This window comes from Ornithodoros turicata, chromosome 6 (assembly GCF_037126465.1).
Source record: "Ornithodoros turicata isolate Travis chromosome 6, ASM3712646v1, whole genome shotgun sequence".
NCBI classification, from domain to species: Eukaryota; Metazoa; Arthropoda; class Arachnida; order Ixodida; family Argasidae; genus Ornithodoros; species Ornithodoros turicata.
This window is the reverse complement of record NC_088206.1, coordinates 43,982,021-43,999,938: the sequence shown is the minus strand read 5'-3', so window position 1 is coordinate 43,999,938 and position 17,918 is coordinate 43,982,021.

Below are 17,918 nucleotides of genomic sequence, written 5' to 3'. Positions count from 1 at the left end.
CAATAGCCAGTCAGTAAAAAAACACTGGCGAGATATCGATAGAACGGATGTGTGAAGTCAACCTGTTGCCTATTGACTGTCGATTGACTTCTGATAGTTCGTGAATGACTGTGTCCAGTTGAGTTTCAATTGACAGCACTTACAAGTTTTGCTCAGGGGTTCATTCCGGATCGTCATCATCTATTTATTGTTCTTGTTCAACATGTCTACTCAAGCCATTTGAGCCGATTTTTGCGCCCTTCGCGTATGGATGTCTTCGCTCGATCAAGAATGGATGGTATAGGTTTCCTTCCGCCGTGGATGTCTTCGCACCTATATATGTTGTTTTCCAATTATTTCCTCGTTCCACTGAAATCGTTGTTGATGATGATATGAACAAATAGGAAAAAAATGGGGACGTAAGTCACGTCGAAGTCAGACTGGCTACCCTAGACCACTTGGCCACAGCTATAGTTGATAAAAAGAAAGAGAGAAAACCCAGTAGCTAGGGGGAGATAGACAAGCATTCCGAACCAGTGGGAACTTGATGGAGCACCTGAGGAGGATGTGTTCTGTGCCCTCGACAACATCGCACTCACTGCAGTTTGGAGATAGTCACTTGTACGCCGGACTACAGTGTACTTTTGGCACATTAAATATCCTTAGAAAGGACTGTCGTTCCTTGGTGTATCTTCCTTTCATCTTAACGAGGTCTGTGCTTTGTTCAGAGTCAGACACGAACCGCGGGAATCACTGAAAAAGGAATTGATTTATTTCGTGCTTACTGTGAGGCCGTTAATTAATGGCAAGAGCTATGTTTGGTGAACGGAGCGGAGACGCTCTCCGTAATCACATGCAGACATCTGACATTGTGGAAATGAGAGCCGCCCACAATCAAGATATGCGGGTATTTTTATCAAGGAACAGACCTCGTTGATAACGATCGCGCGACATCTATATCTTGAGCACATTCTACGCTATTCTGTGATCTCGTCTGCACTTTGACCCCACGGGGGCATTCCCTGTTTGCGTCACCGACGGGCAAGAAGACAGTGCACTTTTTCTGCCGTTGCATATGCCACGACTGTGAAATAGGTGGAATTCCAAACAAAGGGCACAATTAAAATCACAATTTCGAAAGCACGCAGGAAATTTTATTAGGTGATGGACGGTGATGTGATAAAGAAAAAAAAAGAATGGGGAAAAATAGAGAATTTTATTAGGAAAATGTATTCGTTTGATGTTGATAAATAGGTTGTTTTTGTTTTGTTTTTTAAATTCCGTGTTAGCGCCGCGAAGCAACTGTGGCAATGAGCGGCGTATACAGACATGGACGAGAGGAAAGCAGGAAGGAGTAGGGGACAATGGGGTTAGTATGCGTCCTGGGCAGACTTCAGGGGGAACTGTGCCGAAATTTGTCTCGAATCTCTCCTGGAAAACCCAGGCCGCAAAGCCGGTGCGGGATTCGAACCCGCATCACCTCCCAGTCTTCGGCGTGGAAAGCTGCCAACCTATGCCACGGGAGCTGGTATAGCGTATAAACGGGTTGTTCCGGAGATACGCATTTTCATGTGGTATATCATTTCTGTAGTTATATTGTGCTTTTTTTCTCTCTTCAAATGGATGAAAGCTACCAATCTCTCTAACTTGTTGAGGGAGTGGTCGGTTGAGTTAAGGCGACCATAGTCTGAGTCATTGTCTTACGGCGATTAAACTAGATTAGATGGTGATGGTGAAAGGGCTCGCCGTTGTCGGCCTTGCAGAGGTGGGCAACGTCACGACTGACGCCCTGGGTCGACTTCTAAGGGGTTTGTGTCGACATATGTCTGAAAGGGAACGACCAATGAACGCGACGCACGTTGAATTGTATATAGCGACTAGTGCCTCGAGCCACTTTTTCTGCACGCCCAGCAGAATAATCGGCCATAGTAATGGGTTGACCTTGCGCACTATTTCGAACGCAGTCTTATACAGACAATCTCTGATGCCGAGATAAACTAAAACAGAGAAACGGTGCACACAAAGAACTTCCATGCCTATAATGTGATTGACCGGGTCAAAGAAATAACTAAACAGACCGTTGTTACGCTCAAAACGACCATGCAAAATACTTGTTGAATAAGCCAATCCTACACCCGCACGGAACCGAATTTAAACGACCAATTTTACAGTCACTTCCTTCAATGTAAGCAATTGGAGAGAGGGAAGTGTTCCTCCACACCTAGCGAGCATCCGGCAGCACTTCCGCTCAAATGGATGGTGTGAAAAAAAAGAGAAAAGGATAAGAAAAACCCTTAAGGGGTTGTTTAAAAAAGAGCTTGGCTGCAACGAGTTCCTATACAGTGCATGGGCGGTTTAAAGGTTACCTTTTCTCTCACACACGGTTATAAATTTGGGACTTCAGACACAACTGAGATTTTTGTTGCGTTCCTCTCTTGTCCTCAATTTCGAGGGTTTAGGCAAGGATGGATAACTTCCTTACCAAGGGGGAATATTATCCGAGAAAGATCGTCCACTGTGTCGATCGAACGTACGAAATCATCTATGATGATTAACATTTTAGTGACTCGAAATGATTAGGCCTCGCATATAAAACAAACATGAACGTATTTTGCGTGAGCGACCAGTCTTCGCATAGCCCTTAATTTCCAAGCTCTCATAAGCGTGTGGAAGGGACAGCATGAGCTGCGGGAAAACGCATTGGGGTGATTACGCTGCATATAGGATGAATACGCGTACATTTCTGTCGTAGGAACCATAATACCCCTCTCGCCCTAATTGTTAACCGTCAACAAACACTATAGCGTAATGACACGTGATATGTGTATCAAGGAGAAAATGGACGAAAAGTACCCCCCAAACAGACACACTTTTTATGCTCCGAGCATTCAGTATAGACCCTTGTCGCGCATCTGGGAAGTTTGCAAAAGTTTATTACAGTCGCGCCTATAGAAGTAGAGCGCTATTGGAGACGTTCAGCGCTACATACAAACGGCACGTGGTGGTCATGCGTGTTGCAGTATAGCGCAACCTGTAGTTCACACACAGATCCAGCTTTCAGCATATACTTTTATTGATTTGTCGCCCTCCTATATCATCTGGCGGGGGAGAAAGATGAACAGTTGGATTCCCCTACAACTCATCACGACCGGCGCCCTTGAAGTGAGCGTGTTTGCCAGCCACGTATTTTTTATCCGATCCACACGAGGGACTTCTATACAGGCGAGAGAAACTGTCCGTCCGAACCTGAATCGCGCTTTTCTTTACATTCCGAAACCGGTAGCCGAAACGAAGGCGAATAATTTGCAGCGGATATATAGGGGGCTACAGACGAAGCGGGTCGGTATTTTAATGCGCTACAACAGGACAGGAGCAACGAAAGACAAAACGCGACAAAATGAACGCAGTAGCCTAGCGGCAACATTGAACTTCGCCCCCGAATAACACATGGGAGGAGAGTAGATATTTGCAAATCACTATGGTTAAATGTGATGTCACACCCCTGATTCATATGTTGTGTCCTCTATTCACATCAAGATTCAACGATTCCATGTTTTCTTTCTTTTACAAAATGCGTGTCATGCGCCGCCTTCACGAGGCGCCACCAACCCAACCAACCAACGAACGCCACTTCGATAGCAGAAGGCCTGCGCCCACGTGACATAGCGTCACACAGGAAGGCACACACACACACACACACACACACACACAAAGACTAACTCTAATTTCACAGGCAACGTGTCCGTTGAGGATGCAGTCACCGATGTTAGTTGCATTCTTTTCGCTTGCACCTCCTGCACCAGATCTGAACTGGGTTATTTGCGTGCTGCACTTTCCTGTTGAAAAGAAAGACATTACTAATAAAGTTCCTTTCAGCTAGAAAGTGCAGCTGCCGGAAACCCGTCCTGCGTGGAGTCCAAGGTAGTGCAGTCCAGTGCAAGTGAAAAGAATGCGCTTGTTGTGAAAGGAAGTGCAAGTCTATAGAAGAAAACGAAGAGATAACAATGTTAGCGTGCTCGATTTACGTCTTGGTCGACTTGCCGTATGTTTCATGAAATCATGATACATGTTCTTCCAAGTACAAACGGCTCTTCCTCACAATAGCCTCTCGGAAAGTGCTATATGTTTCGCAGTTTTCCGGGTTCGGAATCGTATGTCGTGCAAATAGTTGAATCACTGTTTCGCGATTAAAATAATAGGTGGTTTTACACTTAAAAAATATGACACGAAGTAACTGTGGTTGTAGTACATATGCGTGGACAGATGACAGCAGGAAGGAGTTGGGGACAGGGGAGGGGGGGGGGGTTAGTATCCGTCCGACATCGGAAGTATGTCGACATTCGTATCGAAAGTCTTCGGAAAACCCAGCGAAAACCTCAGACAGCACAGCCGGCGGTACGATTCGAACCCACCACCTCCCAGTCTTCAGCACGACCATGCCTACCACCAACTAGGGGGACGCCTTATCCCGCTCGGCCATGCCGCTAGTACATATATCATTAATTAATGATAATAAATAGCAACCAAAAAGGATAGAGACACATGCCACAAACATAGGCTGCGTTCCAATACCTCGCGCCCGCGAAGGCGCCTGACTAGGCAGCTGAGTAGACCCCTTTGTTTGTCACTATTGGAACAGGCTTGCCTAGTCGAGGCGCCTGTGGAGCCATCTCGTTGCTCACGCAAGAAATGCGTATAGCGCAAACGCAGCAGGGCTCTAATGCGCTAAGTTTGTAGGACATCGTGCATAAACTGTCACCTTCACAACTAAACATGTGCTGCAACTCTCTACGCAGTTTTAAAAAACGTACCACTATGTGCAACTTTACATTTAAAGCCAGCAGAAACAGCGGGCACGCTGGTACCGTCAACTCGCGTCTCCATCCCGGCTGTCAGATGGTCAGGCGTATAACTAGACTGCATCGATGCGCACTAGGCGGTAGCCGACTGAATAGCGGACTTGGCGAGATTTGGAACGAGACTTAACATGGTGGCACTTCCGGTTAGACCGCTAGGCAGTCGACTAACCGGGGTATTGGAACGCAGCCATAGAGACACAAACTGCCACAGTTGGGAAACACCCACTGTTCCTAGACACCAACTATATTGCTTGGTATGGTGCTATCTTAGTTCCGAAGTGAGATAGCGTAAAACAAGATATCAATACATACTAAAGGATTCCATTTTTTATCACATGCGTAACGTAATTCGGACTGAAATGAACATACTCGTCCATGACGCGAGCCATTTTCACTGAAGAAAAGCAGGTCACGTTGGATGTTTTCAGTTACCGAATCACCCCATGTCATAGTCACGATTTATTTGTTCTTGATGTTGTTGTTTCAGTTACCGGCGATTGCCAACGCGAAACGCAACTTACGGATGGCGCATTCGATGGTACACTCCCAGAATATCGAAGTGAATTTCTAATACACTGTATTTCAGGTATGTTGGCGTCTTTTTCATTCTTACACATCTTTCACATTACACCGTGACTATACGTGGATGCTTGGTGCCTCGCGATGCTGATGGATGTGCATGGTTCAAGATTTTTTTTTTCTGGGTTGCGTAATCGGATATTGGGACATCTCGCGTTGTGGTTTACAGGCTTACATGGTGACCATTGCCCCCCCCCCCCATTAGCGCAACCTACAAACGAGAAAACCAAACAAGTGAGAAGGCATAGAGGTGAAGACTTGTACAAAATACCGCAAAAAAGTATTTGTATAAGATACAGAGTACATCAGCGAAAATGTATTTGAAATACAGTACAAATTACTTACGAATAAAAGTATTTAGAGTAAAATACTAAATACTACTACTCTTAGACTAAGAGGTGTAGAATGCTGTTTCTGACGTTTCACATCTTATGAGAAAGTGTATATTTTTCAGGTTGCGGTTTCCGTTCCACGTTTCATGTGCCCGCAATTGTCCTGCATGTGTGATTAAACCAACGACGTCTCGCACCACTGCGCAAGTCTTCTGAGCGCACACGTTTCAGCATGAAGCCTCCAGGTAACCTTTCTTGCTTTCCTTTCTGACATAGGAATTCTGAATTGACATCTTGTTCCTTAGGGTGATCCCAAATTTCCGAACCAGGTAATACATTACTAAAAACATGTCGCCCCGAATGACACACGCTTACAAGATTGTGACATCATGTGCGATACAATGATTATTTAATGGTCGTTATTATGGTTATGGTGGCTACTGAATGGACCGAATGGTCGTTCATATACAGGGTGTCCCACCGAAAATGGACCAGGGGCTAAAGAAAAAACGAAGTGCTGGACACAAATGGAACCAACTGCACGTGTTTGGCAGTTGTGTGGTCTATCCAAAAATATTTTTTTCATCGCCCCTTGTTAGTTAATTAGCGGTAATTAATTTTCTAACTTTTTAATTATAAAAGCTACGAAGTTGTTCCAATGAGAACATCTGATCTCTTCGGTCGCCTGATACCAAAGCCGTTTTCAGAACAAAAATCCGTTCGATAGATCGTTCGCAAAAAAAATTCGTGAAGGAACACAATTTTTTCTTTATTTTGTTCATTGCGCATCTCTAGAGACGCGTCTTTCCTTCACCCCCAAAACGAGACGATGAAAGAGCACCATATCGCCTCTTGCGCCCTGGAAAAAGATTAAAAGAAAACAGAAAATGCAACCCAAAATAAGGGCAGTTGCGATAGAGTCACCCGATACATTTGTTTTTGTTTTGTTTCCGCAAGTTAAAACTCATCTTCGACGCATGAGGCGGCACTGTGCTCTTTCACTCTCTTACACTGGGGGGTGAAGGAAAGACGCGTCTTCGAAGATGCGCAATGAACAAAATAAAGAAAAAATGATGTTCCTTCACTATTTTTTGTGGACGATCTATCGAACGGATTTTTGTTCTGAAAACGGCTTTGGTATCAGGTGACCGAAGAGATCAGATGTTCTCATTGGAACAGCTTCGTAGCTTTTACAATTAAAAAGTTAGAAAATGAATTACCGCTAATTAATTAACAAGGGACGATGATAAAACGATTTTTGGATAGACCACACAACTGCCAAACACGTAGAGTTGGTTCCATTTGTGTCCAGAACTCCGTTTTTTTCTTTAGCTCCTGGTCCTTTTTCGGTGGAACACCCTGTATGTAAAACAAACTGTATTCAGTATGTACACCTAAAAGCAGTAAAAATGTCTTGTTGGCGGCATGGCTTGTGATACCATCACCGAACAAGAGTATATGTTACGTTGTACAGCACCTTATGTACTTTTTTTTTTATTTCAGAAGGACATAAATTGTAGAAGACAGCTCCTGGCACATGCTCCTATGGAGCAACCTTTTCAGAATGTATACAAACAGTATGCTCACAGAATCAATGACTAGCACGTTGTTTCAATAACAACAACAGTGTAACACATACAAATATCCAATGACACGGTATGGGAATAAAAACATTTTTCACGAGATATGCATGAAGCACTGTCACGTAGTACTTGTGCATACACCGTTGTGACACAACCCATGAGGGCATGCCCGCCGCATGGCAACTTTGGGAAGCATACAACAAAGTGATTGCTAACATGGCGGATGTTTCTTTTTTTTTTTTTTTTGCCAAACTGAGACAGTCTTTGGACGTAATGAGAAACCTTCGGCCGAACTGAGATTTTGGTCGTAATCAGACACTTGGGGATTAAAGGATTATCGGCCGTAATGAGACTTTCATTTGTAATGAGACATCGGCCGTAGTGAGATGTTACCCGTGGAACAGATTCGGAAGCGTCCACGGGCATAAACATCCGCCTGTGCTCGAGTTTATTGACTGTCTATATTGGTCTGGAATCACCTGTCTTGTCTGTCACGTTTAAACTAGAGTCACTAAACAGCGTCACTAAGCGTAGCTTATTTCGTAACTCTAGTTTAAACAAAAGTCCATAAAAATTATGTATAAAAAAATGGCGAAACTGGCGGCTGTGCACCTTCAGACAAGGCTACGGAATGTGCGCGGGCAATAGGTTGACCACGAGAATGGCAATGGGACATGTTCTTCGAGACATAAGCATGTGGAATCCGCTTTTAATATTTAATGCAGAAAACTGTGAGTACAAAATGAATGAAAAAGAAAAGTACCTCTGGTTAACTCCTGGTTCCTACGTTTTATTTTGTTCCGTCGATGCTGATATTTTTCTGAGTATTACAAGGACGCTATTTAATTTTCGAACATATAAAAGAAAATGGCGGTAATATCCGCGAGGACTTCCTTAGGACCACATTCATCCCGTAGGAACATTTTAGGAATAGCTAGCTCTGTAATACAACCAGAACAAATAAACTGTTGCCTATATTTCGCTGGGGACATCTTTTCCGGGGTCTTTTCTTCCGGGGATATTTTTTTCCCACACCCTTTTCTCCTATTTCAATATGGATTAGTGACACCCTTTCGACAACAGCGTCGCATAACCAAAATGGCAGACATTGAAACCGGAAGTAATGACTGTCATGCCTATACAGACCGTAACGCCTATCAACAGTGGAACTATACGCAGAGACCTCTAACAGAGAGACCACCAAATTTTGTGTGAGTTGACAAGCGTGAAACAAGAGGCGTTATTATCGTGTTCAACCTAAGAACGGCATCTCCAGTGCTATCACACTAACTTTTTTTACACCTCTGTTAGTGTAAGAGGGGTGCATTTTGCAATATACACCGATATCACACCCATATTACAACCCTTCGAGGTTGATCGGTTGATCCTCTCGCAGATGGGTGTGAATTGGGTGCACATCTACGTTACGCCATTGCTTAAGGGTGTTTATTTACACCAGGGGGGGGGGGGGGTCGAAGTAGCTTGCCGTTGTTGGCCGCACTCAAGTGGGCATCGTCACGACTATAGCAAAAAAAAATACATCAGGTGGTGGTGGTGCTCGTGAAAGGGCTCGCCGTTGTCGGCCTCACAGAGGTGGGCAGCGTCACGACTGACGCCCTGACACCAAAAATTATATTAGCCAGAGCATCGTCCAATTACCAGTGTAGACCAACAAGCCGCACACCCGCTAAGTCGATCTTACATCCTTTTAGAGGTAATGTGGGTGCACCATAACTCACACCCTTCTAATTGTAAAAGTTTGAAGGTGTTGTGAAATACACCCTGAGAGGTGGGTGTATTTCATTACACCCACTTTTTTGGGCGTAGCTGCTACACTCAAAAGGGTGTGCGATATGACGCACCCAACTGGCACCAAAAAGGGTGTATAAAAGTTTAGTGTGTAGGAAAACTTTAGAAACGTATCCTTATAGACATTGAACTATGAAGATAATCATTGCGAGACATAAATTTGATTATACGTTTCAAACGTCTTCTGGTGGTTAAGTATAGGGACCAAAAGAGGTGACGACAATGCCGGTTTAACACGACCGTAGAAGTTCTACAGTTATTGGTCGGCCATGCAGTTCCCAGCAGGTACGCGGAAACAACGGCAAGCTCCCATCGCCCTCTCGACCCACCACCATCGGTACGCGGAACCAAGTACAGCCCTCCAAAACCGACCTGAGACAGCAACATACTGATGATGAGCGCGCGTCATTGGAGCGACCGGTAAAACGGAGTTGAACTAGTTTCACATGCACACTCAATCGTGATGTTGACTGCGCGGAAGATTACTGATGTTTACTGTAGTATGATTTGGAAGCTACATTGCAAGCAGACATCACCTCCGTCTTGAATTTTCGGGATCTCTCTGTGGGTTGGTTGGTTGCGTGTTATTGCAGAGCAGTCTACCTGCGCCGGTGTGGCGGCATGTTGCTCGGAGTGAGGGAAATCGCGCTTTCTTGGCCGACTTCACAAAGAACTGCCGACGTTCGCAATACAGCGTGTGAGGTAAACCCGGAAAAGACACCCATACAGCACAGCTTGCGCCGGGATTCGAACCCGGGTCACCTTCCAGGTGTCCGTGGGTGTCCTGCTAAGCTCACGACCAACGCGTCTGCGAAGGCCTCCAGTGACTGACTGAACTCACTAAGTAGAAGGAGAACCCTGCAGTTGCCTGTGACGCTCAGGAGCTCACTGTCGGGAAAGGGAGGACAACGACCCCGCCGTGCTCAACCATGATAATTGTTGAAATGTGCATCCTAATAAACATATACGTATATCTAATCTCACATCCAGGGCCAACAACAACTGCGTTGATGATGACACGAAGTGTTCTACCGCTAGAATTGCATCCAGGACCGAAACCTCTTTGGATACAAAAAAATACGACGTGACGTAAAATGACACGAATACGAAAGCGTCCAGTTATTTCTGCATAACCCACCTTCACAGATAGAACTTACCTCCCTGCACTAATCCGGTTGCACGTGCAACCTCAAGGTCAGCCGGCGGCGCAGGTGGAGAAGCCTCTCGATCGGTCGCTTTTGTGTGGCTGCTGACGGAAAGAGGTTCCTCGGGGTCAGGTGCACCGCTACAGGTGCTACCCTGCAGCTGCACCGCAATTCTCCGCGACGTGTGTGCAGGCGCTTATCGTATGCGGCTTGTCCGATCCCCCAGACGAAAGTATTCTATCTGGAAGCCCAAAACCATAGTGGCCAATCCTTGTAAATTCTCACCAATGAGTAGACGATGGCAAACCTCGCACTCATGCTTGTGCTGGAGTATGTGCGCGACGTCTGGTGGCATTAACACAAAAACTCGAAGCCGCAAGAGCACAAGTGGGAGCCGTCTGGTTATAGCTCTAAGGTATAAAAGAGGTACGATAAGGTATCCTGTGAATAATCCTTGCTCTTTCTTCCGCAGTAGTTGTCTATATTTCGAGCCATTTATTTCGTGTTATTGCACCGCCACACGGTTACGGGGTGTCGGAAACGCATTCGCAGAATTCGCGTTCGTGCCAATCCCGATGTTGTTCCAAACGTATCTCGACGCAGTTTAGAAGTATTATGCGGCTACATCTCATGTGGCGAATTTCCCCATTCTTCATCATTAATTTATCTTTTGTTGTTGTTGTTGTTGCGGGCATTCTGTCGAAATTAGTATGTAACTACTAGATGAATAATTACAAAAAATTATTACTAGAGCGCGGATGCACTAAAAACTTCCGAAATATGCATGCAATTATGCACTGAAAATCTTCGAAATATGCAGTAAAAATCCTCAATATATGTTATGTTTTTTATTGTTCTTGTTACGAAAGCAATGAACCAAATGCCTACTTTTAAAAAAAGTGATATTTTATTAGGCAAGACACGGTAAAATAAAGCCGCCTTAGTTCTGCAGCACACAACAAATACGCTTGCACCACAGATAGAGTAAATCATGGAGCCGAAGGCTTTGCGTTCGGGATTCATAAAACAGCTTAAACACGGGCTAGCTGGTGGACGAAACCCATGACGAAACAAGCCTGAACCTGGGCAACACGAAACACATGAACTTATATGCACGTATGCTCGTGTTGTCCATGCTCAGGCTTGTTCTTCTCGCTGAAAATATCGTAAACTATGCACTTTTCATGCACTTTCATGCGAAATATGCCACAACGTGCAAAACATGCATTTATATGCACCATAGAACCCTTCGGATCGCGGTGCCAAACCAAGACCTAAAATGCTCGTTTCCATCATCCAGATATGAAACCATATCGAGAAAAAGACATGCATATGCATGAAAATCCGCGCTCTATTCATTACTGAACATTTTAATTACAGATTTTCGGGAAAATGTGATCATTAGAGCCTGAAACACACCCTCTTTTTGAAAAGTGCTGAAATGGGCGCATATTTTCGGAGCGTATCCATAACCAAATTTTGCTATGCAAATTAGCCGAAACCGAAACCAAGCGCGTCAAGAGCGCAGGAAGAACACGACCTTCGGCATCGATGGCTTATTTTGGCCGCAAAGTGCATTATCTAGCTAGAGGGATATGCCCTTACCCCAATCAGCTCCATAGCTTCGAAGCGCACACATATAATTACATTTCATCGTAATTGCATATAAACTTCCTCAATAACGTTGGCTTTCCTGCTTGTGGGAAGAGATCGGCACTTACGACCCCTGCTCACTCAAGCTCAATCACTCGCCGCTCACCTCTCCCTTTGCTCACTCACGCTCACTCACTGCCCGCTCAGCACTCAGTTTGCTCACTCATGCTCAGCTCATCCGTCACATTGAGCATGAGTGAGCTTACACATGAGTGTGAATTTTGTCAAGTAAGGCCAGTTCCCACATACAGCGCTTCTCTCTATAGTGCTAGAAAATAGCGCTCGAAATCTAGCGCTGTTTTTCCGCTTGCCGTTCTCACATACAACCGAGCACATAGCGCTATCCTGCTCGGGTCACGGGAGTCTCGTTGTGAAGTGATACACCGGTACTGCCGTTATTGTTTACCCCGCGTCGGGTATCCGCAGCACCATGGCGGGTGACGCTTTTGATACTGTGATTGCCATGCATTGGCAGATGAAACTCGTGACCATTTTCACGTCGTCGTCGTCGTCGCCTTCCCGCCTTGCTGCTTCGGGTGGCCGGAAGCAATACAAACCCCAGCTTCCGCGACGTCACCGCTGGAAGAAGCTCCAGATTGGTTAACGCAGGCTTAGCGCTCAAAATAGCGCTATAAAGGCCAGTCCCCACATATAGCGCTTTGCTACATAGCACAAGAAAACTGCGCTATATTTTCCTCCTCGCATTGCTACGAACCGCTATAAAACTGCTCTTGTCGAAGTAGAGCCCCGGTCAACTTTTCTAGCGCTATATTGAGCGGTGTGTCTGCGTCAACCAATCGTGAGCGTCTTTCAGCCGTGACTTCGCGGAAGCTGGGGTTTGGTTTGCTTCCGATCACTCGAAGCAGCAAGTAGTTCGGATACTTTCGTTACACTCTCAGAAAAAAAGGGTAGAGCATCAGTTACACCTTTTAGGAGGTAATAGTTGTCGCATATGTTGTGCCTATAAAAGGTTGCAAAGTTCTACCTGCTACCTACGAATGATAGGGTTACAGCTTCTGATTCGGTGAGCGAGGGGGATACGCCTTTTTGTACCAATTTGGATATATGATGATAATTGCCTTTACCACCCTTTTACACCCTTTATCAGACGCTATGTTGAACTAAGTGGTAATTATAGAAGTTACCACCTTTTCACACCCTTTTTTCTTAGAGTGTACCCCTCACTAAAGCTCTCGGTTTGCTCACTCATGCTCAACTCATTCGCCACATTGAGCATGAGTGAGCATGTATGAGCCCGAGGTACGCTGGGAACTGCCCTGTTCTGCTCTGGCAATGCAGCGGAAGCTATGCTTCAACCAACTTGCCACGGATGCAGCCTTTACTATAAATGCGGGTTACGTCATAGCTCGGCGCGATCATGATCGCGCCAGCCTTGCCAGTGCTTCGTGATCGCACTCATGATCGCGATCATCAGGCTTTGACAAGGCATTGCGATCATGATTGTGCCGAGCTATGGGTTACGTTCCTCGCACGCTATAACTTGGGTCAAGAAATATGACTTTGAGGAGAATGCGACGCCTGGCCTGATCGATGTATTTCGCTGATTATGGCATGAAATTATGCTACTTCACTTTTGTCAGAGTCTGACCTCTGACGTACGATTCCCCTTCCTTGTACACCCACAATAAAATACACTCGTTTCAAATAAATATTGCTGTGGAGTGTGTTTAGCGAGTACGCACTGCGGGAGCAAGCCGAAGGTATAGCAGGAGAGGAGGGTAGGGAAGCTGGCACGAGAGGAAAGTTAAGGTGAAGTGAAAGCGAAACCGTGAGGTGTCAAACTGTGTGACGTCATGCGTGTCTTGTAAACGTGCTGTCCACGCAGAAGCCACGAATTAGCCACTTGCTGGGCCTTTATGGAACGCCTCAAGAAGACTCTAGCTATGCCTGTGAAAGAGGGCACTGACGTAGTTCCCTTAATCGACACAGACAACAAACATCTGCTGGGTATTTACGACTATGACCCTCATTGACAGATGCCACTCGTCAAAACCTTAAAAGGGAACCTCATCGTATAACACGCTACTAGCGAACTGTCATCCCTAATGACATCCCCTGATTTGTTCAAAATGAGAGGTGTACACCTTTTTGTGACACTTATGTAGCGAGTCATGATAATTGTCACAAAAACGCGCGCACCCGGCGCTTTCTACAAATCAGGTGTGGTAACGGCATCATTCTGTGCAATGGTTGGCCTGCAGCGTGCTATGTGTTGAAGTGCTATCTGAAGTGAAGTGGTTCTCGTGCGGAACGACTTTCAAAAACTCGCGGCCTCGTGTGCTTTCTTCAAGCAACGGGCCTAGCGGAAAGACCACTCTAGTACACCTCTCATCTACAGTGTGCCTCCGTCCCATCAGTATCGGTCATCCTGCCTATGCATCACTTTGAAGTCCTCAACTCCCCTCTCCCACTTTCCTTTTTTTTTGTGGCTATAGTCGTGACGATGCCCACTTGAATGCGGCCAACAACGGCAAGCTACCTCGGCCCCCCCTCCCCCGCTATCTTAAGTGCTATCTGGGGTTTCTCCTGGGTTTTCCTCAGACGCTTTCAGACATATGTCGGCACAGTTCCCTTAGAAGTCGGCCCAGGACGCACATTCTCCAGGGCGTCAGTAGTGACGTTGCCCACATACGTGAGGCCGACAACGGCGAGCCCTTTCATCATCACCAACACCACCGCTATCTGGGGTTTTTCCTGGGTTTTCCTCAGATGCTGTCAGACATATGTCGGCACACTTACCTTAGAAGCCGGCCTAGGACGCACACTCCCCCAGGGCGTTAGTCGTGACATTGCCCATCTCTGTGAGCCCGACAACTCTTTAATTAGCTCTTTAATTAACACCTTTAATTAGCACCACCACCATCTAATATAGCCCTCTTCGATATTCGTGACGTTGCCCGCAAAAGCGTTGCCGACAACGGCAAGCACTTCCATCATCACCACCAACACCATTTAATATAGACGCTGGCATTTGGGTCCCGCGACGATACGCGCTGCAAACACGAGCAATGACGATCCATTAAGCCGTCTTCCCCTTGACGCACAGCCTGCAGAAGCTGAAGGTCCTGATCTTCCTGGAGTGATACTGCTGTTAGAAGCGGTTCCAAACTAGAGTTTCAAAGGAAGAGAAAAGCGGAAAAATAAGGAAGAAAAAGTAGTTTTTATCGTTTATTCAGCAGAGATTGAAAAAGCATGAAAATTACGTTTTACGCATAGAGCTGCTCACAACTAACCAGTTCTGACTAGGTCGGGACTAACCTCTCCGTATTTTTCTTTCTTTTTCCAATCCAATCCAGTCCACAAATACATGTAGTGACGATGAATGAGGAAATTTGCTATACTTAAATTGTTGCTCACTACCCCAGGGCACACTGCACACTGGTTAATATGATACATGAAATGACTCAGTGAGCCGTAAGTGAGCTGATGGGTGAATCGTGATACTATACATAACCGTCCTTGGTGCGACGTGAAGCCTTTTCGGCTAGATAAGACTGTGTACAAAGGCATAAAATATCACGATCGAGTCCTTTCTAAAAATGAGTAATGCCCTAGTCAGACGGCAAACCTAAGTCCGTTAGCGGAACGGTCGTCACTTCACCTGCTATCCAACCATCGTTTCGTATGACCTTGTTCTCTGCCCTGATTTGTTGAAAATGGGAGGCGTACACCTTTTTTGCGGCAATTATGCCGTTCATAATTGACACAAAAAAGCGTACGCTTCCTGTTTTCAACAAATCAGGGCTGAGAACGATGTCATTCGAAATGATAGTTGGATAGCGGGTGAAGTGACGACCGTTCCGCTAACGGACTTAGGTTTGCCGTCTGGTTAGGGTATAAGAGAGACGAGCGTCCCTTAGAAATTCCACGGAGAAAACGAGCGCCTGATGATATTGCGACAGCGACAGCGGCGTACCAGAAAAATATTTCGGGAGGGTTTCGTGGGGACTTTACATGTGACAGGAGGAATGTCCCTCGTTTCTTTCACCTAAATGCACTGCCAAAGGTACATTTCGGGGGTTTGAACCCCCCCCCCCCCCCCCCCCCCCCCCACTCTGGCCACGGGAGCGATCTTTGACTGTGGCACCAATGGCAACTTGAACGGTGCATCAGTGATATTCTTAACCCGGTATCGTAGCACATCCCTTGCATTACGAATTACCACACGGATGATGCGATGTCCATGATCACATCCTCGATATCTCCCAACACAGCACAGCTGCACTCTTAGAAATGAACTTCACTGCATAGCACGCTCCTGGCCAACCATCATCTCGAATGATATCGTTATCTGCCCTGATTTGTTGAAAACGAGAGGCGTACGCCTTTTTTTGTGACACTTATGCTGCTCATAATTGTCACAAAAAAAGGCGTACGCTCCCGTTTTCAACAAATCAGGGCAGATAACGCTATCATTCGAGATGATGGTTGGCTGGTAGAGTGCTATGGGGTGAAGTTCACTTTTTAAGAGTGTGGGGGATTCCATCGTGTCTGAGCAGTCAAGCCCGTGCTTAAATGCGGGGCGAAGGCGGCCAGCCAGACGAAGCCTGTGTATCGCAGATAGAAACTGTCCAGACAGCCGATTTGATAAGATGAAGGACAACTCAGGGTCCACTGCATGCATGATGGTCCTGGATGGATGTTACACCACCGCTGATGTGACAGGGGCTTTACCATATCTGGAAGGTATGTTTTTCTATCCCATTTAGAAATAGGATACACTAATGCAAGGCAGGGATAAGGAAAGGCACCGCCTTTCGGTATTGTTAAGCAAGTGTTATAGCTTTGTCCACTTATCCATTCAATTAATACCACACTATTCAGTTAATACCACAATGACCAAATCCACTGCGGGGATAGATGATTACCCCTCCTTTTCCAGGCGTTTGATTTCTCGGAGGATGTCAGCGAACAGTTGATGCGGTCAGTGGGCCACCGATATATGCTCGGATATGCTACACGCGGATATGTGCACATTCGAGTACTGTTTCTGACTTACAATTACATCACCCAGCTTTGTGCGTCGGCCATGTTACGTTCAACGGAAATAAGTTATGATATAGGATTCTACTCACGTTCACGATGTACTCACAAGTTAGCTATGACAACAACAACAACAACAACATAGATGAATGGATGATGATGATGATGTGGGATGTTTCCCTGCGTCGAGTGCAGGACCCTGCCCCACTCCAAAAAGGTTCACATGAAATGATGAAGAGGGAAGAAAAACAAAAGAAACCCCTACAGTTCTTGAAGGAGGTCGGTGGCCTTCAGAAAGGAAAGAAACGCGCGAAGTGCACGGCACTGATGTGCAGGGTTACTCCATGGGCCGAGAACTTTGCAAATGTTGAGTGGCCTCTGATCCAGCAGTTCAAGTTGACATTTAAAGCCCCGTCGCTCGCATACGTACTGGCTACAGTCTTCTATAATGTGTCGGATTGTTGCCTGGAAACCAAACGTGCTTGAAGCTATGAAGTGATTGGAAAAGTCTGAAAATTACTTTTACATACAGTGCTGCTCCCCGGTTAATTGTCAAGTAACACATACAGAATACATATAAACGAAACATGTTTATCTGTAATTCTAAGTACAACACAGGACGTTTGTACATAGGCGAACTCAACGAAAACATAAAACAAGGGTGTCAAACTTTGTGTTGTAGGTATACATATGTGTGTGTATGAGAAAGAAAATGTAGGAGAGAATGCGAAGAGAGAGAGAGAGTGTGTGTCCCGTTAATCGAATGAGGGCCCCTTACTAGTCATCGGAAAGGAGATGTCAGCATAGCGTAGTGGTCAGCGCATTCGACCGTCAATTGAGAGGTGCGTGTTTCGTTTCCCGCTGCTGTCTGGTTTTTTTTACGACTGCCATATTTCAATTGGCAAGGGTCTAATACCCTATAGCCACACGGCAAACTTAATGCATTAAACGGGACGGCAGTAACTTCACCTCCTA